The sequence below is a fragment of the Oncorhynchus kisutch genome, linkage group LG5 (genome assembly GCF_002021735.2).
Source record: "Oncorhynchus kisutch isolate 150728-3 linkage group LG5, Okis_V2, whole genome shotgun sequence".
NCBI lineage: Eukaryota > Metazoa > Chordata > Actinopteri > Salmoniformes > Salmonidae > Oncorhynchus > Oncorhynchus kisutch.
Window position 1 is genome coordinate 77,864,969 of NC_034178.2, and position 27,763 is coordinate 77,892,731.

At 46.5% G+C, this 27,763-nt stretch overlaps 1 protein-coding gene across 1 annotated transcript in view; it reads right to left on the reverse strand.

Annotated features, from left to right (window-relative positions):
• The window catches only part of LOC109891683 (uncharacterized), a 44,018-nt gene extending 16,828 nt beyond the window's left edge, over window positions 1-27,190 (reverse strand). Inside the window, exon 1 of the mRNA XM_031823930.1 lies at window positions 27,097-27,190. The gene's annotated coding sequence lies outside the window, so the exon portion shown is untranslated. The remainder of the gene's footprint in view (window positions 1-27,096) is intronic.
• Window positions 27,191-27,763: the final 573 nt, after the last annotated feature.

Sequence of the window (27,763 nt, forward strand, 5' to 3'; positions counted from 1 at the left end):
CTGTCTAGTTTATTAGTTCACCAGGCCTGGGTTCAAATACTATTCAACATCTGTCCAGTTTATTAGTTTACCAGGCCTGCTTTCAAATACTATTCAACATCTGTCTAGTTTATTAGTTCACCAGGCCTGCTTTCAAATACTATTCAACATCTGTCTAGTTTATTAGTTCACCAGGCCTGGGTTCAAATACTATTCAACATCTGTCCAGTTTATTAGTTCACCAGGCTTGCTTTCAAATACTATTCAACATATTTCTTTGAGCGTTTCCTCTAGACTGCCTGGTGTGCCAGATGTGGGTGGGGTTTACAGTTTCAGGACTTTTCTATTGGTCCATCATGCCAGGTAAACTTGATCAAGCACAGCTTGAGAATACTGTTTAAAATGATGTCAAATAGTATTTGAACCCAGGTATGCTTCACCCAGTATGCCAGTAGCATGACATGCATACAGACATACAGGCTCCCTACATCACTGCAGCTCTATAGTTATCAGGAGGAGGTCTGACATATCAGAGTGACATTAATCTGCAAGGCCCACATCACCATGGCGATTTGGTCAAAGATGCCATCTATAATGAACAAAAGTTTCTATGCAACATGTAACAAATTCAAAGATTTTACTGAGTTACAGTTCATATAAGGGAGGACTCCCGAGTGTCGCAGCGGTCTGAGGCACTGCATCTCAGTGCTAGAGGTGTCACTACAGACCCTGGTTCAATTCCAGGCTGTATCACAGCGGCCTGAGGCACCTCATCTCAGTGCTAGAGATGCCACTACAGACCCTGGTTCAATTCCAGGCTGTATCACAACCGGCCGTGATTGGGAGTCACAGAGGGCGGTGCACAATTGGCCCAGCGTCGTTCAGGTTAGGGTTTGGCCGGGGTCGGCTGTCATTGTAAATACGATTTTTTCTTAACTGACTTGCCTAGTTAAATAAAGTTTAAATATAAATAAGGAAATCAGTCAATTGAAATACATTTATTTAGGCACTATATATGGATTTCACATGACTGGGAATACAGATATGCATCGGTTGGTCACAGATACCTTGTTTAAAAAGGTAGGGGTGTGGATCAGAAAACCAGTCAGTATCTGGTGTGATCACCATTTGCCTCATGCAGCACGACACATCTCCTTCGCATAGAGTTGATCAGGCTGTTGATTGTGGCCTGTGGAATATTGTCCCATTACTCTTCAATGGCTGTGAGAAGTTTCTAGATATTGGTGCTAACAGGAACATGATGTGGTACATATCGATCCAGAGCATCCCAAACATGCTCCATGCGTGACAAGTCTGGTGAGTATAAAGTCCATGGAAAAACTGGGACATGTTCAGCTTCTAGGAATTGTGTACAGATCCTTGGAACACGGGGCTGTCCATTATCATGCTGAAACATGAGGTGATGGCGGTGGATGAATGGCAAGACAATGGGCCTCAGGATCTCGTGACAGTATCTCTGAGCATTCAAATTGCCATCAATAAAATGCAATTGTGTTCCTTGTTCGTAGTTTATGCCTGCCCATACCATAACCCCACCGCCACCATGAGGCACTCTGTTCACAACGTTGACATCAGCAAGCCCCTCGCTCACACGACAACATACATGCTGTTTGCCATCTGCCCGGTACAGTTGAAACCAGGATTCATCCGTGAAGTGCACACTACTCCAGCGTGCCAGTGGCCATCGAAGGTGAGCATTTGCCAAATGAAGTTAGTTACGATGCCAAACTACATTCAGGTCAAGACCCTGATGAGGACAACGAGCATGAGCTTCCCTTAGATGGTTTCTGACAGTTCTTCCAGAAATTATTCCATTGTACAAACCCACAGCTGTCCGGGTGGCTGGTCTCTGACGATGTGGAGGTCCTGCTCTGGCGTTGTTACATGTGGTCTGCAGTTTTGAGGCTGGTTGGACGTACTGCGAAATTCTCTAAAACGACGGAGGTGGCTTATGGTAGAGAAATTAGCATTAAATTCTCTGGCAACAGCTCCGATGGACATTCCTGCAGTCAGCATGCCAATTGCATGTTGTGGTTAAACATTAGCCTTCAGCTCAGGTAGACTATATCGTAGGGTGATTACCAGGTCATTCTCACTGTGCACACTGAAGATGCAGCAGATGTTACTGCTGAGCAGTATCAGTAGGACATTAGGCCTTTAGATAGCTAAATTAACTAACGTTAAGTGTTGGTTTTGGGGGGGATTGATAGTCATACTATATGTTTTTCTTATCATGGTTCGATAACGGAATGCAGCCTTTCATATCATGGTCCGACAACAGGGATTCAGTTCCTATTGGGCATCAGGACCTTTCAGTGTGCAGTCTGCTCAGGGATCCTACTGCCAGCCCACTCTTCGTGGCCTATGAAGAAGCAATGATCCATTTCAGAGAATCTCCCCTCTCCCAGTAGCACATTAAGGCTGTGGGGTTTACATTACACTTTTCCAGAGGCGCTCCGTATGATGGATTCATGGGTTCCTCAGTCTGAAATACAGTAAATGTTCCTTCCCTTAAATCTGGCATGATCCCTTAAGATCCGTTTGCATTATGGACTCTCAACTCTAGATGAAAGAATGGAACATCAGTCCACCTTTCCAGAAACAAGTCTCTCACCGTTGCCGCTTGCTACAGACCACCCTCTGCCCCCAGCTGTGCTCTGGACACCATATGTGAATTAATCGCCCCCAATCCATCTTCAGAGCTTGTGCTGTTAGGTGACCTAAACTGGAACATGCTTAAAACACCAGCCATCCTACAATCTAAGCTTGATGGCCTCAAGATCACACAAATTATCAATAAACCTACCAGGTACAACCCCAAATACGTAAACACGGGCAAACTCATAGATATCATCCTAACCAACCTGCCCTCCAAATACATCTCTGCTGTCTTCAACCAGGATCTCAGCGATCACTGCCTCATTGCCTGCATCCGTTATAGGTCCGCGGTAAAACGACCACCAGCGAGCAGGCCTTTCTAATTAACCTGGCCCGGGTATCCTGGAAGGATATTGACCTCATTCCGTCAGTAGAAGATGCCAGGATATTCTTTAAAAGTGCCTTCCTCACCATCTTAAATAAGCATGCCCCATTCAAACAATTTAGAATCAGGAACAGATATAGCCCTTGGTTCTCTCCAGACCTGACTGCCCTTGACCAGCACAAAAACACCCTGTGGCGTACTGCATTAGCATAGAATAGCCTTCGCGATATGCAACTTTTAAGGTAAGTTAGGAAGCAATATAGACAGGCAGTTAAGAAAGCAAAGGCTAGCTTTTTCAAACAGAAATTTGCATCCTATAGCACAAACTCCAAAAAGTTCTGGGACACTGTAAAGTCCATGGAGAATAAGAGCACCTCCTCCCAGCTGTCCACTGCACTGAGGTTAGGAAACACTGTCACCACCAATAAATCTGCGATAATTGAGAATTTCAAGAATAATTTTGCTACGGCTGGCCATGCTTTTCACCTGGCTACCCCTACACCGGTCAACAGCCCTGCACCACCCACAGCAACTTGCCTAAGCCTCCCCCATTACTCCCTCACCCAAATCCAGATAGCTGATGTTCTGAAAGAACTGCAAAATCTGGACCCCTACAAATCAGCCGGGCTAGACAATCTGGACACGCTCTTTCTAAAATTATCTGTCAATTTTTGCAACCCCTATTACTAGCTTGTTCAACCTCTCTTTCATATTGTCTATATCTATCCTACCCTGCCTTTCTAAGGTCTTCGAAAGCCAAGTTAACAAACAGATCACCGGTCATTTCGAATCCCACCATACCTTCTCCGCTATGCAATCTGGCTTCCGAGCTGGTCATGGGTGCACCTCAGCCACGCTCAAGGTCCTAAACGATATCATAACCGCATTCGATAAGATACTGTGCAGCTATATTCATTGACCTGGCCAAGGCTTTCGACTGTAAATCACCACATTCTTATCAGCAGACTAAACAGCCTTGGTTTCTCAAAAGACTGCCTCGCCTGGTTCACCAACTACTTCTCAGACAGAGTTCCATGTGGAAATCGGAGGGCCTGTTGTCTGGACCTCTGGCAGTCTCTATGGTGGTGCCACAGGGTTCAATTATCGGGCCGACTCTTTTCTCTGTATACATCAATGATGTCGCTCTTGCTGCTGGTGATTCTCCGATCCCCCGCTACGCAGACGATACCATTCTGTATACTTCTGGCCCTTCTTTGGACACTGTGTTAACTAACCCCCAGATTAACTTCAATGCCACACAACTCTCCTTCCGTGGCCTCCAACTGCTCTTAAATGCAAGTAAAACTAAATGCAAGCTCTTCAACCGATCACTGCCCACACCTGCCCGCCCGTCCAGCATCACTACTCTGGACGGTTCTGACTTAGAATATGTGGACAACTACAAATACCTAGGTGTCTAGTTAGACTGTAAACTCTCCTTCCAGACTCACATTAAGCATCTCCAATCCAAAATTAAATCTAGAATTGGCATTCAATTTCACAACAAAGCCTCCTTCACTCATGCTGCAAAACATACCCTCGTAAAACTGACCATCCTACCGATCCTCGACGATGTAATTTACAAAATAGTCTCCAACACTCCAATACTCAGCAAACTGGATGCAGTCTATCGAAGTGCCATGCGTTTTGTCACCAAAGCCCCACCACCACTGCGACACTCCAGCAGGTATTATTATTATTCTACCTTTATTTCAACAACAGACTGAGACCAAGGTCTCTGTTACAGCTGGGCCCTGCGTATAAATGTTTACACATACAGTTTAGGTACAATGATTAAGAAACTACACAAGACAAACAAAACCATCACAGATAACACAAACAAATACAGCAACAGATTTCATTTACACAGGTTATTCCCCTAACAGGTTATTCCCCTAACAGGTTATTCCCCTAACAGGTTATTCCCCTAACAGGTTATTCCCCTAACAGGTTATTCTACTAACAGGTTATTCTACTAACAGGTTATTCTACTAACAGGTTATTCCCCTAACAGGTTATTCCCCTAACAGGTTATTCCCCTAACAGGCTATTCTACTAAATAATATCCCCATAATCTGTAACAGACATAAAAGTAGCTTGTATCATTTGTCTTCTATTTGTAGAGGACAAACATGTCCTGTTTCCCTGTTTCTATAGAGGAAGCCTAGCTTGATTTTTAGCCGTTTACAAAGTTCGTCAACATGCATTTAAAAAAACTGTTTATCATCCAACCATATCCCTAAGTATTTATATGCAGAGACCTGATTCATTCGAGAACCATCTAAGCTCGTAAGTGCAAGTGTTTGAACCTATTAAAAATCATAAAATATGTTTTCTTTGCATTTAAAACAAGTTTCAGCTGTATAAAAGACCCTTGTAATATCTTAAAATCTGTCTCCAATAGTGATAATGCTTGGTCAGCCGTTGAAGCGATAGAGTACATGACAGTATCATCAGCATATCAATGAATTTGACACTTTCTTATCTCATCACCGATATTGTTTATGTAGAGAGTGAACAGTAATGGACCAAGTATAGAACCTTGTGGGACCTTTAACCAACTCCAACGGCTCTGACTGGATGCCGTCGACTCTAACAGCCTGACTTCTATCCGTTAGACAGTCATGAAACCAACGACAGGCATCCAATCCCAGTCCTATTGACGACAGCTTACCCAAAACTATTGCAAGGTCTATAGTGTCAAAAGCTTTCGATAAATCTATGAACAAGGCAGCACAGTGCTTTCTATTATCTAGGGCATTAGTAATATAATTTACAACACGTGGCCGTAATAGTACTGTGTTTAGGTCTGAAGCCAGATTGATTACTAGAAAGAGTATTGTTAACAGTTAAAAAAGATTGTAGTTGCCTATTTACCAATGACTCTAGAATTTTAGCCAAACAGGAGAGCTGAGAGATGGGCCGATAATTATCCAACTCCATTATCCATCACCTCCCTTAAGGAGTGGTAAAGCAAAGCTGTTTTCCAAGATTTAGGAATCTTTCCTACGACAAATGTTTGATTAAAGATGTGCGTCACTACACCAGCAATAATAGGTGCCGGGGTATCACTGCTCAAACTAATAGGAAGGGTGAAGGTACGCCAGGTATCACTGCTCAAACTAATAGGAAGGGTGAAGGTACCCCAGGTATCACTGCTCAAACTAGCTTTCTGTCATCTCTTCCATGTTACGCTACCTGCAATGGTGACCACTAGCCATGCCAGGCGAACCAATGAAGAGATGCTGGTTTTTAATCAGTGCTCCGTCCCCTCTGCCAAAGCTGTGGACTATCGCTTGAGCTGTATGCAGCCCATTCATTTCACATAGTCGCTGCTTCAACGGCTTCTCTCTGTCCCTGCATCCACACTGTATGTCATGGTCCTCTGCTTCCTACGAATGCTATATTAGATTAAACACTAAGGAGATTTTAGATGCCTTAAAGTGATGAGTTCATATGAGTTCCATGCCTTATCTAGTTGACTATGTCTGCGTTCAGACCAGTCAATAGCATTGCTTTGGTGGTTGTCCTAATAAAGTACAGTGCATATTAGCTACAAGTGGTTGGCTGGGTGCAGATGTTTGGTTGCTTGTTAGATACTTAGATATTTCATGTTGGCCACATATGATTAAGCTACTCATGTTGTTCAGTGAGAGTACCCGGCGGTGCATCTCTAGGGCAGCTGGGTTCACACCGCTATGTTGGAAAGATAGTTCACACGTGCCACGATGACGCTCGTCTTGCCTCATACGGGGTTCAGCTTATGGTTAACATTCCCACATAGTATGCATTCTTTAGCTGGTCTATTGATGTCTAAACGGTGCTGTACCTAGCGTACCTGGGGTAAGGTTGTGTTGTTTTGGGGGATTGGTGTAGTTTACCGTGCTCACTATTTTATATCGATGCTTTGCTTGGGCAGTGAGCTACCCTGAAGGAGCAGAGCCAATATCACCAAGACTTGCATTGTTCCTGACATTTAATCCTAGTAAAAATTCCCTGTTTTAGGTCAGTTAGGATCACCACTTTATTTTAAGAATTTGAAACGTCAGAATAATAGTAGCGAGAATGATTTATTTCAGCTTTTTTTCTTTCATCACATTCTCAGTGGGTCAGAACTTTACATACACTCAATTAGTATTTGGTAGCATTGCCTTTAAATTGTGTAACTTGGGTCAAACATTTCGGGTAGCCTTCCACAAGCTTCCCACAATAAGTTGGGTGAATTTTGGCCCATTCCTCCTGACAGAGCTGGTGTAACAGAGTCAGGTTTGGAGGCCTCCTTGCTCGCAAACTTTTTCAGTTATGCTCACAAATTGTCTATGGTAATGAGGTCAGGGGTTTGTGATGGCCACACCAATACCTGGACTTAATTGCCCTTAAGCCATTTTGCCACAACTTTGGAAGAATGTTTGGGTCAATGTCCATTTGGAAGACCCATTTGTGACCAAGCTTTAACTTCCTGACTGATGTCTTGAGATGTTGCTTCAATATATCCACATCATTTTCCTGCCTCATGAAGCCATCTATTTCGTGAAGTGCACCAGTCGCTCCTGCAGCAAAGCACCCACACAACATGACGTGGTCACCCCCGTGCTTCACGGTTGGGATGGTGTTCTGCGGCTTGCAAGCATCCCACTTTTTCATCAAAACATAACGACGGTCATTATGGCCAAACAGTTCTATTTTTGTTTCATCGCACTAGAGGACATTTCCCCAAAAAGTACAATCTTTGTATCTTTGGGATTGATTTGCACTTTTCGTACCAAAGTACGTTGATCTTTAGGAGACATAACGCATCTCCTTCCTGAGCGGTATGATGGCTGTGTGGTCCCATGGTGTTTATACTTGCATACTATTGTTTATACAGATGAACATGGTACCTTCAGGCATTTGTAAATTGCTCCCAAGGAAGAATCAGACTTGTGGAGATCTACAATGATTTTTCTGAGGTCTTGGCTGATTTCTTTTGATTTTTCCATGATGTCAAGCAAAGAGACACTGAGTTTGAAGGTAGGCCTAGAAATACATCCACAGGTACACCTCCAATTGACTAATTGACATAATTTATCAGAAGCTTCTAAAGCCATGACATCATTTTCTGGAATTTTCCAAGCTGTTTAAAGGCACAGTCAACTTAGTGTATGTGAACTTCTGACCCACTGGAATTGTGATACAGTGAATTATAATTTAAAGAATCTGTCTGTAAACAATTGTTGGAAAAATGACTTGTGTCATGCACAAAGTAGATGTCCTAACCGATGTCATGACATTGGCCTGGGAGTAGGTTTATGAGTCATAAATACATCTTCCTCGCTTTTTCCTCTCTCTAGCCTACTGATGTGAAATTTGAAAACCTCTTGGTTAACATAGAGATTCTGGGAACATCAGAAGGTGGGGGGAAATGAACTATATTCTGGTAATCCGACCAATTGAACATATGCGGTGGTACTTAATGAATATGATGTCAGTTCGGTTGTCATCTGAGACAGTCTCATCAATGATAAGATGACAAACTCTACAGTGGAAAGTCTGCACATTGTAGTTATCAGATTCACATGGAATTGTTGTTCAATTTAAATGTTGGAATATTAAATTATTCATGATGGGATGAAATGTGATTTTAGCTTCTAAAATGTGAGATTTGGGTTTTCATAAGGTAGGGCTCTGCTCAATCAGTGGCCCGCCCCTGTGAAGGGACATGGGTTATACAACTTTTCAAACACGCCCTCCTCTCCCTTCCTATATAAAGAGTTGACGACAATATAACCTCCTGTTCCAAGTACGTGAGGTCTGCAGCCTCTGCGTTAAAAGGACTAACATGTCAACTACAGAACTATGCCAACCTCTTAGTGAGTTTTGGTTGCGAATGGTATGAACTCTGAACTCTTATTCACTACAGAAGTGATACCTCCTAGCCTTTGAGTTAGCAACAGCAGCTGCAAACGTGGTCTAGGAAAGAACAGACAGAGTATCCCGTCTACCACACAGTGACGTTACTACAATGTATTAAATTGACCACCAGAGACATTCTTCAAAGGACTCGGTTTGGCAACACGGCCTTCCATCTACCACCAACCTACCGAAGCACAGAATAAATATTTATTGCATTTTCCTTTTCCAAATGGGCGGTAATTTAGAATGCATAAGATACTGTATTTACGATAGCACATCTTCTCCCTTTGTCCCTCAGTCTTCCCGCTCTTTCACTCAAACCCAGCCCCTTTTCTTTTGTGTAACCAGCTGTCATATCTGTTCCACCCGCCAGGGACGTTTTCCTTTATGACGTAATTGGTAATCAAGGTATGATTCATTCTGTGTATATGTAATTCTGTGTGATTAGTTAGGTATTTAGTAAATAAATAATTAAACCCAATTTTGTATTGCTGATTCAACTTGTTAGCCAGGGTTCCTGAAGATATCTGAAAGTTGTACATTCTTGGTTGAGACTGAATTAAGGTGACGATTAATATTGACTGCTATTGATATAAAATATTACTAGGTCGGAAGATTACAGCTCTATAAATATTATTTTGTGGTGCCCGACTCTCTAGTTGTGGCAGTACTAAAGCCTCTCTTGAAAAAGCCAAACCTTGACCCAGAAAATATAAAAAACTAATCGGCCTATATCGAATCTTCCATTCCTCTCAAAAATGTTAGAGAAGGCTGTTGAGCAGCAACTCACTGCCTTCCTGAAGACAAACAATGTATACGAAATGCTTCAGTCTGGTTTTAGACCCCATCATAGCATTGAGACGGCACTTGTGAAGGTGGTAAATGACATTTTAATGGCATCGGACCGAGGCTCTGCATCTGTCCTCGTGCTCCTAGACCTTAGTGCTGCTTTTGATACCATCGATCACCACATTCTTTTGGAGAGATTGGAAACCCAAATTGGTCTACACGGACATGTTCTGGCCTGGTTTAGATCTTATCTGTCGGGAAAGATATCAGTTTGTCTCTGTGAATGGTTTGTCCTCTGACAAATCAACTGTAAATTTCGGTGTTCCTCAAGGTTCCATTTTAGGACCACTATTGTTTTCACTATATATTTTACCTCTTGGGGATGTTATTCGAAAACATAATGTAAACTTTCACTGCTATGCGGATGACACACAGCTGTACATTTCAATGAAACATGGTGAAGCCCCAAAATTGCCCTCGCTAGAAGCATGTGTTTCAGACATAAGGAAGTGGATGGCTGCAAACTTTCTACTATTAAACAAAACAGAGATGCTTGTTCTAGGTCCCAAGAAACAAAGAGATCTTCTGTTGAATCTGACAATTAATCTTAATGGTTGTACAGTCGTCTCAAATAAAACTGTGAAGGACCTCGGCGTTACTCTGGACCCTGATCTCTCTTTTGAAGAACATATCAAGACCATTTCGAGGACAGCTTTTTTCCATCTACGTAACATTGCAAAAATCAGAAACTTTCTGTCCAAAAATGATGCAGAAAAATTCATCCATGCTTTTGTCACTTCTAGGTTAGACTACTGCAATGCTCTATTTTCCGGCTACCCGGATAAAGCACTAAATAAACTTCAGTTAGTGCTAAATACGGCTGCTAGAATCCTGACTAGAACCAAAAAATTTGATCATATTACTCCAGTGCTAGCCTCTCTACACTGGCTTCCTGTCAAAGCAAGGGCTGATTTCAAGGTTTTACTGCTACCCTACAAAGCATTACATGGGCTTGCTCCTACCTATCTCTCTGATTTGGTCCTGCCGTACATACCTACACGTACGCTACGGTCACAAGACGCAGGCCTCCTAATTGTCCTTAGAATTTCTAAGCAAACAGCTGGAGGCAGGGCTTTCTCCTATAGAGCTCCATTTTTATGGAACGGTCTGCCTACCCATGTCAGAGACGCAAACTCGGTCTCAACCTTTAAGTCTTTACTGAAGACTCATCTCTTCAGTGGGTCATATGATTGAGTGTAGTCTGGCACAGGAGTGGGAAGGTGAACGGAAAGGCTCTGGAGCAACGAACCGCCCTTGCTGTCTCTGCCTGGCCGGTTCCCCTCTTTCCACTGGGATTCTCTGCCTCTAACCCTATTACAGGGGCTGAGTCACTGGCTTGCTGGGGTTCTCTCATGCCGTCCCTGGAGGGGGTGCGTCACCTGAGTGGGTTGATTCACTGTTGTGGTCATCCTGTCTGGGTTGGCGCACCCCCCTTGGGTTGTGCCGTGGCGGAGATCTTTGTGGGCTATACTCAACCTTGTCTCAGGATGGTAAGTTGGTGGTTGAAGATATCCCTCTAGTGGTGTGGGGGCTGTGCTTTGGCAAAGTGAGTGGGGTTATATCCTTCCTGTTTGGCCCTGTCCGGGGGTGTCCTCGGATGGGGCCACAGTGTCTCCTGACCCCTCCTGTCTCAGCCTCCAGTATTTATGCTGCAGTAGTTTATGTGTCGGGGGGCTGGGGTCAGTTTGTTATATCTGGAGTACTTCTCCTGTCCTATTCGGTGTCCTGTGTGAATCTAAGTGTGCGTTCTCTAATTCTCTCCTTCTCTCTTTCTTTCTCTCTCTCGGAGGACCTGAGCCCTAGGACCATGCCCCAGGACTACCTGACATGATGACTCCTTGCTGTCCCCAGTCCACCTGGCCATGCTGCTGTTCCAGTTTCAACTGACCTGAGCCCTAGGACCATGCCCCAGGACTACCTGACATGATGACTCCTTGCTGTCCCCAGTCCACCTGGCCATGCTGCTGCTCCAGTTTCAACTGTTCTGCCTTATTATTATTCGACCATGCTGGTCATTTATGAACATTTGAACATCTTGGCCATGTTCTGTTATAATCTCCACCCAGCACAGCCAGAAGAGGACTGGCCACCCCACATAGCCTGGTTCCTCTCTAGGTTTCTTCCTAGGTATTGGCCTTTCTAGGGAGTTTTTCCTAGCCACCGTGCTTCTACACCTGCATTGCTTGCTGTTTGGGGTTTTAGGCTGGGTTTCTGTACAGCACTTTGAGATATCAGCTGATGTACGAAGGGCTATATAAATACATTTGATTTGATTTGATTTAGTTAATTACATTTACATGATTAGCTCAATCAGGTAATATTAATTACGGAGAAAGGATTTTATAGAATAGTATGTCATATCACTTAATCCGGCATAGCCAAAGACACAACACCGACTTGCCAAAACTTTGTGGAGTGGTTGAAATACGAGTTTTAATGACTTCAACCTAAGTGTATGTAAACTTCAGACTACAACTACATATATATATTCATATCTGTGAGGGCCACATCACCATGGATATTTGGTCAAAGATGCCCTGTAGCCTTGAAATGTTCATTCAAAATGCACTCCGTCTGTCATGATTGCTTTCTCATTTTTTTTGCAGTTGTTTACAAAAATTATATTCTATAGCTGTGGTCAGTGGAATAGAAGAGAGAGAGGGGAGAGAGAGACCGAAAGAGAGCGAGAGAGTAAACAACATTCTGTCTCATAAATTTGTTTTCTACTGTGCTCACTGTAGGGAACATAAGCTTTGTCCCAAATGGCAACCTCTTCCCAATATAGTGCACTACTTTAGACCATAGCACTGTGTGCCCTTACTTGGGGAGAGGTTGCCATTTGGGAAGCACATCAATAACTTCATAGTAACCCCATAATAACTCAGACCTTCATGGTCTTACTGTGAGTAAAAGCAGGTTGTGTTTCTTTTGGGAATGTATAAGTCAATATTTTATTTTGACATGTTAATAAATACATGCTTTGTTAATTTTGGCATGTTTACCTGCCTACAATACACACTGTAGAGTGCGTACATAGCACGCCCATTCATAGTAAGTCAATATTTTCAGCAAAAAAAGAAACGTCCCCTTAACAGGGCCCTGTCTTTCAAAGATAACTCATAAAAATCTAAATAGCTTCACAGATCTTCATTGCAAAGGGTTTAAACACTGTTTCCAATGCTTGTTCAATGAAACATATACAATTAATGAACATGCACCTGTGGAACGGTCGTTAAGACACTACCAGCTTACAGACGGTAGGCAATTAAGGTTACAGTAATGAAAACTTAGGACACTAAAGAGGCCTTTCTACTGACTCTGAAAAACACCAAAAGAAAGATGCCCAGTGTCTCTGCTTTATCTGCGTGAACATGCCTTAGGCATGCTGCAAGGAGGCATGAGGACAAAGGAAGGCATGAGGACTGCAGATGTGGCCAGGGCAATAAATTGCGATGTCCGTACTGTGAGACACCTAAGACAGCGCTATAGGGAGACAGGACGGACAGGTGATCATCCTCGCAGTGGCAGACCACGTGTAACAACAGTTACAACACCTGCACGGGATCAGTACATCCGAACATCACACCTGAAGGACAGGTACAGGATGGCAACAACAATTGCCCGAGTTACACCAGGAATCCACAATCCCTCTATCAGTGCTCAGACTGTCCACAATAGGCTGAGAGAAGCTGAACTGAGGGCTTGTAGGCATGTTGTAAGGCAGGTCCTCATCAGACATCACCGGCAACAATGTCGCCTATGGGCACAAACCCACCGTCGTTGGACCAGACAGGACTGGCAAAAAGTGCTCTTCACTGACGAGTCTAGGTTGTGTCTCACCAGGAGTGATGGTCGGATTCACGTTTATCGTCGAAAGAATGAGCGTTACACCGAGGCCTGTACTCTGGAGTGGGATCAATTTGGAGGTGGAGAGTCCGTCATGGTCTGGGGCGGTGTGTCACAGCATCATCGGACTGAGCTTGTTCTCATTGCAGGCAATCTCAACGCTGTGCATTACAGGGAAGACATCCTCCTCCCTCATGTGGTACCTTTAGCATGACAATGCCACCAGCCATATTGCTCGTTCTGTGCGTGATTTCCTGCAAGACAGGAATGTCAGTATTCTGCCATGGCCAGCAAAGAGCCCGGATCTCAATCCAATTGAGCATGTCTGGGACCTGTTGGATCGGAGGGTGAGGGCTTGGGCCATTCCCCCCAGAAATGTCAGGGAACTTGCACGTGAATTGGTGGAAGAGTGGGGTAACATCTTAGAGCAAGAACTGGCAAATCCGGTGCAACCCACGAGGAGGAGATGCACTGCAGTACTTAATGCAGCTGGTGGCCACACCAGATACTGACGGTTACTTTTGACTTTGACACCCCTTTGTTCAAGGACACATTATTCCGTTTATGTTAATCACATGTGGCGCTTGTTCATTTTCTGTCTCAGTTGTTGAATCTTATGTTCCTACAAATATTTACACATGTTAAGTTTGCTGAAAATAAACGCAGTTGACAGTGAGAGAACATGTATTTTTTTGCTGAGTTTACATTATATCTATATAGCTGATAGTTATGAAGTCAAACATTTGCTTTGTGTATATCTCATTTATTTAACCTTTTTCTAAGCAGGTAAGAACATGTTCTCATTTACAACTTCGACTTGGCCAAGATAAAGCAAAGCAGTGCGACAAAAACAACAGAGTTACACATGGAATAAACAAACATACAGTCAATAACACAATGGAAAAATCTATATACAGTGTGTGCAAATTTAGTAAGATTAGGGAGGTAAAGGCAATAAATAGGCCAGTAATTTAGTCTCTATTGTTGCCATTGTCCTGACTGGAAAAAGGTTCAGTGAATGGAGAGGTACAGCGTGAGGTAATACAGTAGGGGGAGTGATGCTCAGCGTGAGGTAATACAGTAGGGGGAGTGCTGCTCAGCGTGAGGTAATACAGGAGGGGGAGTGCTGCTCAGCGTGAGGTAATACAGTAGGGGGAGTGCTGCTCAGCGTGAGGTAATACAGTAGGTGGAGTGCTGCTCAGCGTGAGGTAATACAGTAGGTGGAGTGCTGCTCAGCGTGAGGTAATACAGTAGGGGGAGTGATGCTCAGCGTGAGGTAATACAGTAGGGGGAGTGCTGCTCAGCGTGAGGTAATACAGGAGGGGGAGTGCTGCTCAGCGTGAGGTAATACAGTAGGGGGAGTGATGCTCAGCGTGAGGTAATACAGTAGGGGGAGTGCTGCTCAGCGTGAGGTAATACAGTAGGGGGAGTGCTGCTCAGCGTGAGGTAATACAGTAGGTGGAGTGCTGCTCAGCGTGAGGTAATACAGTAGGTGGAGTGCTGCTCAGCGTGAGGTAATACAGTAGGGGGAGTGCTGCTCAGTGTGAGGTAATACAGTAGGGGGAGTGCTGCTCAGCGTGAGGTAATACAGTAGGGGAGTGCTGAGGTAACATAGTAGGGGGAGTGTTGCTCGGCGTGAGGTAATACAGTAGGGGGAGTGCTGCTCAGTGTGAGGTAATACAGTAGGGAGAGTGCTGCTCAGCGTGAGGTAATACAGTAGGGCGAGTGCTGCTCAGCGTGAGGTAATACAGTAGGGCGAGTGCTGCTCAGCGGGAGGTAATACAGTAGGGGGAGTGCTGCTCAGCGTGACGTAATACAGTAGGGGGAGTGCTGCTCAGCGTGAGGTAATACAGTAGGGGGGAGTGCTGCTCAGCGTGACGTAATACAGTAGGGGGAGTGCTGCTCAGCGTGAGGTAATACAGTAGGGGGAGTGCTGCTCAGCGTGACGTAATACAGTAGGGGGAGTGCTGCTCAGTGTGAGGTAATACAGTAGGGGGAGTGCTGCTCAGCGTGAGGTAATACAGGAGGGGGAGTGCTGCTCAGCGTGAGGTAATACAGTAGGGGGAGTGCTGCTCAGCGTGAGGTAATACAGTAGGTGGAGTGCTGCTCAGCGTGAGGTAATACAGTAGTTGGAGTGCTGCTCAGCGTGAGGTAATACAGTAGGGGGAGTGATGCTCAGCGTGAGGTAATACAGGAGGGGGAGTGCTGCTCAGCGTGAGGTAATACAGGAGGGGGAGTGCTGCTCAGCGTGAGGTAATACAGTAGGGGGAGTGATGCTCAGCGTGAGGTAATACAGTAGGGGGAGTGCTGCTCAGCGTGAGGTAATACAGTAGGGGGAGTGCTGCTCAGCGTGAGGTAATACAGTAGGTGGAGTGCTGCTCAGCGTGAGGTAATACAGTAGGTGGAGTGCTGCTCAGCGTGAGGTAATACAGTAGGGGGAGTGCTGCTCAGTGTGAGGTAATACAGTAGGGGGAGTGCTGCTCAGCGTGAGGTAATACAGTAGGGGAGTGCTGAGGTAACATAGTAGGGGGAGTGTTGCTCGGCGTGAGGTAATACAGTAGGGGGAGTGCTGCTCAGTGTGAGGTAATACAGTAGGGAGAGTGCTGCTCAGCGTGAGGTAATACAGTAGGGCGAGTGCTGCTCAGCGTGAGGTAATACAGTAGGGCGAGTGCTGCTCAGCGGGAGGTAATACAGTAGGGGGAGTGCTGCTCAGCGTGACGTAATACAGTAGGGGGAGTGCTGCTCAGCGTGAGGTAATACAGTAGGGGGGAGTGCTGCTCAGCGTGACGTAATACAGTAGGGGGAGTGCTGCTCAGCGTGAGGTAATACAGTAGGGGGAGTGCTGCTCAGCGTGACGTAATACAGTAGGGGGAGTGCTGCTCAGTGTGAGGTAATACAGTAGGGGGAGTGCTGCTCAGCGTGAGGTAATACAATAGAGGGAGTGCTGCTCAGTGTGAGGTAATACAGTAGGGGGAGTGCTGCTCAGCGTGAGGTAATACATTAGGGGGAGTGCTGCTCAGCGTGAGGTAATACAGTAGGGGGAGTGTGAGGTAATACAGTAGGGGGGAGTGCTGCTCAGGGTGAGGTAATACAGTAGGGGGAGTGTGACGTAATACAGTAGGGGGGAGTGCTGCTCAGCGTGAGGTAATACAGTAGGGGGATTGAGAGGTAATACAGTAGGGGGAGTGCAGCTCAGCATGAGGTAATACAGTAGGGGGAGGTGCAGCGTGAGGTACTACAGTAGGGGGGAGTGCTGCTCAGCGTGAGGTAATACAGTAGGGGGAGTGAGAGGTAATACAGTAGGGGGAGTGCAGCGCAGCGTGAGGTAATACAGTAGGGGGAGGGCTGCGCAGCGTGAGGTAATACAGTAGGGGGAGTGCTGCGCAGCGTGAGGTAATACAGTAGGGGGAGTGCTGCTCAGCGTGAGGTAATACAGTAGGGGGAGTGCTGCTCAGCGTGAGGTAATACAGTAGGGGGAGTGCTGCTCAGCGTGAGGTAATACAGTAGGGGGAGTGCTGCTCAGCGTGAGGTAATACAGTAGGGGGAGTGCTGCTCAGCGTGAGGTAATACAGTAGGGGGAGTGCTGCTCAGCGTGAGGTAATACAATAGAGGGAGTGCTGCTCAGTGCGAGGTAATACAGTAGGGGGAGTGCTGCTCAGCGTGAGGTAATACATTAGGGGGAGTGCTGCTCAGCGTGAGGTAACACAGTAGGGGGAGTGTGAGGTAATACAGTAGGGGGGAGTGCTGCTCAGCGTGAGGTAATACAGTAGGGGGAGTGTGAGGTAATACAGTAGGGGGGAGTGCTGCTCAGCGTGAGGTAATACAGTAGGGGGATTGAGAGGTAATACAGTAGGGGGAGTGCAGCTCAGCATGAGGTAATACAGTAGGGGGAGGTGCAGCGTGAGGTACTACAGTAGGGGGGAGTGTTGCTCAGCGTGAGGTAATACAGTAGGGGGAGTGAGAGGTAATACAGTAGGGGGAGTGCAGCGCAGCGTGAGGTAATACAGTAGGGGGAGGGCTGCGCAGCGTGAGGTAATACAGTAGGGGGAGTGCTGCGCAGCGTGAGGTAATACAGTAGGGGGAGTGCTGCTCAGCGTGAGGTAATACAGTAGGGGGAGTGCTGCTCAGCGTGAGGTAATACAGTAGGGGGAGTGCTGCTCAGCGTGAGGTAATACAGTAGGGGGAGTGCTGCTCAGCGTGAGGTAATACAGTAGGGGGAGTGCTGCTCAGCATGAGGTAATACAGTAGGGGGAGTGCTGCTCAGCGTGAGGTAATACAGTAGGGGAAGTGCTGCTCAGTGTGAGGTAATACAGTAGGGGGAGTGCTGCTCAGCGTGAGGTAATACAGTAGGGGGAGTGTTGCTCAGTGTGAGGTAATACAGTAGGGGGAGTGCTGCTCATCATGAGGTAATACAGTAGGGGAAGTGCTGCTCAGTGTGAGGTAATACAGTAGGGGGAGTGCTGCTCAGCGTGAGGTAATACAGTAGGGAGAGTGCTGCTCAGCGTGAGGTAATACAGTAGGGGGGAGTGCTGCTCAGCGTGAGTTAATACAGTAGGGGGAGGAGCAGCGTGAGGTAATACAGTAGGGGGAGTGCTGCTCAGCGTGAGGTAATACAGCAGGGGGAGTGCTGCTCAGCGTGAGGTAATACAATAGGGGGAGGTGCAGCGTGAGGTAATACAGTAGGGCGGAGTGCTGCTCAGCGTGAGGTAATACAGTAGGGGGAGTGCTGCTCAGCGTGAGGTAATACAGTAGGGGGAGTGCTGCTCAGCGTGAGGTAATACAGTAGGGGGAGTGCTGCTCAGCATGAGGTAATACAGTAGGGGGAGTGCTGCTCAGCGTGAGGTAATACAGTAGGGGGAGGTGCAGCGTGAGGTAATACAGTAGGGGGAGTGCTGCTCAGCGTGAGGTAATACAGTAGGGGGAGGGCTGCTCAGCGTGAGGTAATACAGTAGGGGGAGGTGCAGCGTGAGGTAATACAGTAGGGGGAGGGCTGCTCAGCGTGAGGTAATACAGGAGGGGGAGGCGCAGCGAGAGGTAATACAGTAGGGGGAGGTGCAGCGTGAGGTAATACAGTAGGGGGAGGGCTGCTCAGCGTGAGGTAATACAGTAGGGGGAGGTGCAGCGTGAGGTAATACAGTAGGGGGAGGGCTGCTCAGCGTGAGGTAATGCTCAGCGTGAGGTAATACAGTAGGGGGAGTGCTGCTCAGCGTGAGGTAATACAGTAGGGGGAGTGCTGCTCAGCGTGAGGTAATACAGTAGGGGGAGTGCTGCTCAGCATGAGGTAATACAGTAGGGGGAGGTGCAGCGTGAGGTAATACAGTAGGGGGAGTGCTGCTCAGCGTGAGGTAATACAGTAGGGGGAGGTGCAGCGTGAGGTAATACAGTAGGGGGAGTGCTGCTCAGCGTGAGGTAATACAGTAGGGGGAGTGCTGCTCAGCGTGAGGTAACACAGTAGGGGGAGGTGCAGCGTGAGGTAATACAGTAGAGGGAGTGCTGCTCAGCATGAGGTAATACAGTAGGGGGAGTGGGAGGTAATACAGTAGGGGGAGTGCTGCTCAGCATGAGGTAATACAGTAGAGGGAGTGGGAGGTAATACAGTAGGGGGAGTGCTGCTCCGCGTGAGGTAATACAGGAGGGGGAGGAGCAGCGTGAGGTAATACAGTAGGGGGGAGTGCTGCTCAGCGTGAGGTAATACAGTAGGGGGGGGTGATGCTCAGCGTGAGGTAATACAGTAGGGGGAGTGCTGCTCAGCATGAGGTAATACAGTAGGGGGAGTGCTGCTCAGCGTGAGGTAATACAGTAGGGGGAGGTGCAGCGTGAGGTAATACAGTAGAGGGGAGTGCTGCTCAGCAGGAGGTAATACAGTAGGGGGAGTGCTGCTCCGCATGAGGTAATACAGTAGGGGGAGGAGCAGCGTGAGGTAATACAGTAGGGGGAGGTTCAGCGTGAGGTAATACAGTAGGGGGAGGTGCAGCGTGAGGTAATACAGGAGGGGGGAGTGCTGCTCAGCGTGAGGTAATACAGTAGGGGGAGTGCTGCTCAGCGTGAGGTAATACAGTAGGGGGAGTGCTGCTCAGCGTGAGGTAATACAGTAGGGGGAGTGCTGCTCAGCGTGAGGTAATACAGTAGGGGGAGTGCTGCTCAGCTTGAGGTAATACAGTAGGGGGAGTGCTGCTCAGCGTGAGGTAATACAGTAGGGGGAGTGCTGCTCAGCGTGAGGTAATACAGTAGGGGGAGTGCTGAGGTAATACAGTAGGGGGAGTGCTGCTCAGCGTGAGGTAATACAGTAGGGGGAGTGCTGCTCAGAGTGAGGTAATACAGTAGGGGGAGTGCTGTTCAGCGTGAGGCGTGAGGTAATACAGTAGAGAGAGTGCTGCTCAGCGTGAGGTAATACAGTAGAGGAGTGCTGCTCAGCGTGAGGTAATACAGTAGGGGGAGGAGCAGCGTGAGGTAATACAGTAGGGGGAGTGCTGCTCAGCGTGAGGTAATACAGTAGGGAGAGTGCTGCTCAGCGTGAGGTAATACAGTAGGGGGAGTGCTGCTCAGCGTGAGGTAATACAGTAGGGGGGAGTGCTGCTCAGCGTGAGGTAATACAGTAGGGGGGAGTGCTGCTCAGCGTGAGGTAATACAGTAGGGGGAGTGCCGCTCAGCGTGAGGTAATACAGTAGGGGGAGTGCCACTCAGCGTGAGGTAATACAGTAGGGGGAGTGCTGCTCAGCGTGAGGTAATACAGGAGGGGGAGGAGCAGCGTGAGGTAATACAGTAGGGGGAGTGCTGCTCAGCGTGAGGTAATACAGTAGGGGGAGTGCTGCTCAGCGTGAGGTAATACAGTAGGGGGAGTGCTGCTCAGCGTGAGGTAATAAGGTAGGGGGAGTGCTGCTCAGCGTGAGGTAATACAGTAGGGGGAGTGCTGCTCAGCGTGAAGTAATACAGTAGGGGGAGTGCTGCTCAGCGTGAGGTAATACAGTAGGGGGAGGTGCAGCGTGAGGTAATACAGTAGGGGGAGTGCTGCTCAGCGTGAGGTAATACAGTAGGGGGAGTGCTGCTCAGCGTGAGGTAATACAGTAGGGGGAGTGCTGCTCAGCGTGAGGTAATACAGTAGGGGGAGTGCTGCTCAGCGTGAGGTAATACAGTAGGGGGAGTGCTGAGGTAATACAGTAGGGGGAGTGCTGCTCAGCGTGAGGTAATACAGTAGGGGGAGTGCTGCTCAGAGTGAGGTAATACAGTAGGGGGAGTGCTGTTCAGCGTGAAGCGTGAGGTAATACAGTAGAGGGAGTGCTGCTCAGCGTGAGGTAATACAGTAGAGGAGTGCTGCTCAGAGTGAGGTAATACAGTAGGGGGAGGAGCAGCGTGAGGTAATACAGTAGGGGGAGTGCTGCTCAGCGTGAGGTAATACAGTAGGGAGAGTGCTGCTCAGCGTGAGGTAATACAGTAGGGGGAGTGCTGCTCAGCGTGAGGTAATACAGTATGGGGGGGGGCTGCTCAGCGTAAGGTAAAACAGTTGGGGGGAGTGCTGCTCAGCGTGAGGTAATACAGTAGGGGGAGTGCCGCTCAGCGTGAGGTAATACAGTAGGGGGAGTGCCACTCAGCGTGAGGTAATACAGTAGGGGGAGTGCTGCTCAGCGTGAGGTAATACAGTAGGGGGAGTGCTGCTCAGCGTGAGGTAATACAGTAGGGGGAGTGCTGCTCAGCGTGAGGTAATACAGTAGGGGGAGTGCTGCTCAGCGTGAGGTAATACAGTAGGGGGAGTGCTGCTCAGCGTGAGGTAATAAGGTAGGGGGAGTGCTGCTCAGCGTGAGGTAATACAGTAGGGGGAGTGCTGCTCAGCGTGAAGTAATACAGTAGGGGGAGTGCTGCTCAGCGTGAGGTAATACAGTAGGGGGAGGTGCAGCGTGAGGTAATACAGTAGGGGGAGTGCTGCTCAGCGTGAGGTAATACAGTAGGGGGAGTGCTGCTCAGCGTGAGGTAATACAGTAGGGGGAGTGCTGCTCAGCGTGAGGTAATACAGTAGGGGGAGTGCTGCTCAGCGTGAGGTAATACAGTAGGGGGAGTGCTGCTCAGCGTGAGGTAATACAGTAGGGGGAGTGCTGCTCAGCGTGAGGTAATACAGTATGGGGAGTGAGAGGTAATACAGTTATAGTTATACTTAACTTAATTATAAGCAGTGGCGTAGCACGCAGACTCTGCTAAGCGGGGGTGCCCCTAACCACCCCCAAAAATATATATTTTTAAACAGTATTGAAATTCATTCTGTCTGTATTTTGAAATACCACGGTATACAGCGTAAATGGTATACTGCCTACTGCTCTCTTCTACTCTGAACATATAGAAACCTGCTCTATCCCCATTTACTCTCCAGACCATTCTCAAGGCCCATACTGCAGACCCCCTCCAGACAGAAGAACTTCTGAGTTCTAATAGTATATCATCACCAAGGAGACAGCTGACATTAGAATCCTGATTTCATGAAAAACTCAGTAACCATGTCTGCAGGGTTTCATCTGTATTTTTCCCTCTATATTTTTTAGCATACAAATAAAATGTGACTTGCAGCCCCAGTGAAAGTCACAGGCAATTCCTTGGCACACACAGGTCATCAGGGATTCCTTTCCTCTCCCTCCCTACATCCATCTCTTCTTTCCTCTCCCCTCCCTCCATCCATCTCTTCTTTCCTCTCCCTCCCTCCATCCATCTCTTCTTTCCTCTCCCTCCCTCCATCCATCTCTTCTTTTCTCTCCCTCCCTCCCTCCCTCCCTCCCTCCCTCCATCTCTTCTTTCCTCTCCCCTCCCTCCATCTCTTCTTTCCTCTCCCCTCCCTCCATCCAGCTCTTCTTTCGTCTCCCCTCCCTCCATCCAGCTCTTCTTTCCTCTCCCCTCCCTCCATCCATCCATCTCTTCTTTCCTCTCCCCTCCCTCCATCCATCTCTTCTTTCCTCTCCCCTCCCTCCATCCATCTCTTCTTTCCTCTCCCCTCCCTCCATCCATCTCTTCTTTTCTCTCCCTCCCTCCCTCCATCTCCTCTTTCCTCTCCCCTCCCTCCATCTCTTCTTTCCTCTCCCCTCCCTCCATCCATCTCTTCTTTCCTCTCCCCTCCCTCCATCCATCTCTTCTTTCCTCTCCCCTCCCTCCATCCATCTCTTCTTTCCTCTCCCTCCCTCCATCCATCTCTTCTTTTCTCTCCCTCCCTCCATCCATCTCTTCTTTTCTCTCCCCTCCCTCCATCCATCTCTTCTTTCCTCTCCCCTCCCTCCATCCATCCATCTCTTCTTTCCTCTCCACTCCCTCCATCCATCTCTTCTTTCCTCTCCCCTCCCTCCATCCATCTCTTCTTTTCTCTCCCTCCCTCCCTCCATCTCTTCTTTCCTCTCCCCTCCCTCCATCCATCTCTTCTTTCCTCTCCCCTCCCATCTCTTCTTTCCTCTCCCCTCCCTCCATCCATCTCTTCTTTCCTCTCCTCTCCCCTCCATCTCTTCTTTCCTCTCCCCTCCCTCCATCTCTTCTTTCCTCTCCCCTCCCTCCATCCATCTCTTCTTTCCTCTCCCCTCCCTCCATCTCTTCTTTCCTCTCCTCTCCCTCCATCTCTTCTTTCCTCTCCCCTCCCTCCATCTCTTCTTTCCTCTCCCCTCCCTCCATCTCTTCTTTCCTCTCCCCTCCCTCCCTCTCTTCTTTCCTCTCCCCTCCCTCCATCTCTTCTTTACTCTCCCCTCCCTCCATCTCTTCTTTCCTCTCCCCTCCCTCCATCTCTTCTTTCCCCTCCCCTCCCTCCCTCCATCTCTTCTTTCCCCTCCCCTCCCTCCCTCCATCTCTTCTTTCCTCTCCCCTCCTTCCATCTCTTCTTTCTCCTCCCCATCCAGCTGATTTCTGATTACTCCCTCATGTCAACCTGATTCAGCCAGTCTGAGCCAAGGGAAGGGACATGCCTTCTATATGGTTCTGATTTCTGATTACTCCCTCATGTCAACCTGATTCAGCCAGTCTGAGCCAAGGGAAGGGACATGCCTTCTATCTGGTTCTAGACACATAATGTCTTTGTTTTAATGACCTGGAGATGAATGGTGCATTTGTCTTCAGGATAGGCCAACTAGTGATGCATGGGTTGACTCATAACCCGCAGTCCCCGCGGATAGAGGCATTAAATATTGTGTGGATGAAGAGCGGGCGGGTTGAATAAAGAGAAAACAATACCTGTAAAAAAATAATACATAAATGTATCATTATTGTGTCATTTATATCTATAGGCTACATGGAGGTTTGTCATTATTTTAATCTGGCATTAGTGCATCGGCCTGAACTTCAGGTTCTTGCTGTACCTCAGGTTCTTGCTGTACCTCAGGTTCTTGCTGTACCTCAGGTTCTTGCTGTACCTGAGCCAAATAGACAATCCCAAATTGCTTTTGGGAACGTCAAAAAAGTTAACAATCCACAGGAGGCAAAAAGGACGTCGGAGTTTAATTCAAGAAGAGAAAAGTTGTGAAAGGGAGAGTTGAAAATGAAGAGAAGGGAAGGCCAGAAAAGTAACGTTTGGGAAAGAATTGCTAAGAGGATAAAAGGCTACATCATGTGTGATGATTGTGAAGTACTACAAATTCCAGTAGGGAGAGAACTGTAGACTACTGTTCAGATGCTATGTGAGAGGTTATAGACCTACAGTCAGTGTCCAGATTTCAGTTTCCATTTAACCCCTTAATATATAGTGCAGAGTTAAGCACTTCTTCCTGTAAAACTCTCAGCTCTACTGACGCTATCTAACTGAGCATTGGCATTCTCTCCAGATGCTGAAAGAAATAAATCATATTTCTCTACTCCTGTTCCCAAGTTAACATGCCAATGCTCAGTTAGATAGCGTCAGTAGAGCTGTTGTCTTTATCAGCATCATAAAAGCTGATATTTTATTTGGTTTTAAATACTATGCATCCAAGCCGAACTGAAATCTTATCAGAAACATGTTGGGTTGTTTTCACAGCTTTCCATTTCCTTACAACCGGTCACACTGACGTCATTTGGAGATTTTGCCCAATTTTTTTCTTCTTCCAGTTAAGAGTCATTGCATTGCCTCCCCCGTCCCTAAACGTCTTTGCTCCACGAAGGAAGCAGCGATGACAGAGGAAACTTTACTGACGTTAACTATATAGACATAGTACCACAGTATGAGTCATAATACCCATAAAACCTAGCAGTCAAATAGGTAAATGGTTCTAATAGTTTTTCCACCATTCATTTCTCCCATAGGAACACTTAAAATAAGGGCTGTTTCATGTAGGCTTACCCTGACGTTTTGATGACCATATAAATCTCTCTAGAAAGAGTCTCCTGAGTGGCGCAGTGGTCTAAGGCACTGTTTCGCAGAGCTAGCTGTGCCACTAGAGATTCAGGGTTTAAGTCCAGGGTCTGTCGCAGCCGGCCACGACAGGGAGACCCATAGGGCGGCACACAATTGGCCCAGCGTCGTCTGGGTTAGGGGAGGGTTTGGTCGGCAGGGATGTCCTTGTCCCATGACGCACTAGCGACTCCTGTGGCTGGCCAGGCGCAGTGCACGTTGACACGGTTGCCAGGTATACGGTATTTCCTCCGACACATTGGTGTGGCTGGCTTTCTGGTTGAATGGGCAGGGTAAAAAAAAATCTAAAATGTTAAATCTCTAGGACAAGGTGACTTTGCTAATTAGCTGCTAATGTGGCTTTCATAAATCCCTGCAAGTTTTCAATTGACACAATACCTGTTTGCAAAGCTGTCAGTTAGTGATGGAGGTTTGCAGGGATTTGTAGTTTTGAATGATGTCTACTTTGATGCTAATTAGCTTTTTCTAATCAGAGTAAATAGAGCCGAATATATTGATAAAAATCACCTTGTCCGAGAGAGATTGACATAGTTATCAAAATGTCATGCCAGGGTAAGTCTACATGAAACACAGACCTTACTTTAAGTGCTTTTAAAAATCCATTATCAGAAAAATGAATGGTGGAAAAACAATTAGAACCATATTTGACCACAGTGGCCTGTTGAATGTTGTCCCACTCCACTTCAATGACTGTGCAAAGTTGCTGGATTTTGGCAGGAACTGGAACAAGCTGTAGTACATATCGATCCAGAGCATCCCAAACATGCTCAGCGGGAATCATGTCTGGTGAGTATGCAAGCCACAGAAGAATGGGATATTTTCAACTTCTAAGAATTGTGTACAGATTCTTGCAACATGGGGCCATGCATTATGTGGATTGAAATGGCCATTGATAAAATGCAATTGTGTTCATTGCCTGTAGTTTATGGCTGCCCCATACCATAACACCACCACCACCACCACCACGGGGCACTCTGTTCACAACGTTGACATCAGCAAACTGCTCACCCACACAACACCATACACGTGGTCTGTGGTTGTGAGGCCAGTTGGACACATGGCCAAATTCTCTAAAATGACCTTGGAGGCAGCTTATGGTAGAGAAATGAACATTCACTTCTCTGGCAACAGCTCTGGTGGACAGTCCTACAGTCAGCATGACAATTGCACACTCCCTCAAAAGACTTCTTGATATGCAACACTTGATAGGTGGATGGATTGTCTGGCAAAGGAGAAATTATCACTAACTGGGATGTAAACAAATATGTTGATAACATTTGAGAGAAAAAAGCTTTTTGTGCGTATGGAACATTTCTGGGATCTTTTATTTCAGCTCATGAAACATCGGACCAACACTTTACATGTTGCATTTATATTTTTGTTCAGTATATAATTACAGAAGAGAAGCTGAATGTTTCTAATTACAGACAAGTTGAGCAACAAATTGCCTGTCAAAATGTCTATATCTAAATCAGGCAAAAAAAACTGCACCCCGTCAAAAAAATCGTTCTGTCATCTGACTGTAGCCTAGAGCACATTTTCTATATTAGCGGGATGGACTCGGGTGCGGGCCTCAGAGTTCCACTTTATCACATATAGTCGGACGGTTGCTGATGGGTTACTAGCAATTGCGTGCAGAAACAAACAGCTGACCTGCGCACCTCTTATGGCCTACAATACATCATAACCAACAATTCATATCCTGGTCAAAGCTCTTTGATATTAATTGTTGGCAATCAGTTTCATATTTTGCAACAACGTTACACAGTAGAGTCCGCATTGTAACCTATTGTTGTTGTGCAACAGCTTTCACAGCATTGATTTTGTCTTAATCTATTGTACATTACAATAAAGCTTGGACAAGTTTCATAAAGTAATTGTTCTCCGTAGATGAAATACCTATACATGGCTACCAACGACCTGTCGGGCTGGAAAAGTAATTCGCCTTATTTGAATTCAGAAATCAAAAGTTTAGCTCTAAGCAAAGACGTTTTCTAACTCGTTGAAACACTTTCATTCATAGAGTCGCTAAAGCAGGTAAATTCAACTGTTGATGCATTTCTGTGACAGGCGCAGTTTATGACACACGAACCATGACATTTGAAAGTGCAACAAATGTCCACAAAAGCGCGTCAGACTTTTCACAATCCTTTCAAAATAACGGTGAAACTATTAATTAAAGCATTACCTTGGCTTCCACGCAAGGGATTGATTCAATCCATGGGATGGAAGAAAATAGGCTGCAGAAAAGCTCTGGTTAGTACAGTACATACCGTCCGAACACCACTGCTCTCTGACTAATTATCTCTGGCTGGACCTCTGCTACTTGATTCATTGAAGGGGGAGGTACAAACCTTTGAGTCCTCACCGGCATAAACTCTACCTCTCATTGACTGTCCTATTCACAGGCAAACCTAAACAACGGCCCATCCCGCTTTTATCGAAAGCCTATTGTAATGTCTTTAATACTTTTTTATCAAATAAAATAAATGGCATATCCCTGTTTAAATAAAGTATGTTTTGTGTTGTAACAAACTGGCGTTCGGCGTAACAATGAGTATTTCACAATGTGATATTCTGAAAAACGATACAGAAAGAACACTGGAATTAATTTCAAATCTGGATGAGTAAACAATAATCTATAACGCTGTTACAGTAATGAAGGACGTTATAGTACACTTGATCAAAGGTTGGAGAACCATCAGGCCTAACATATATATATACATTTTTTTGGGACAACACCACAACATGGTAGCAGCACAACATTACAAAAACACAAGATGGTAGCAACACTACACCACAACATGACCCCAAGGCAACATGAGAACATCACAACAACACAGCTTGACAAGGAC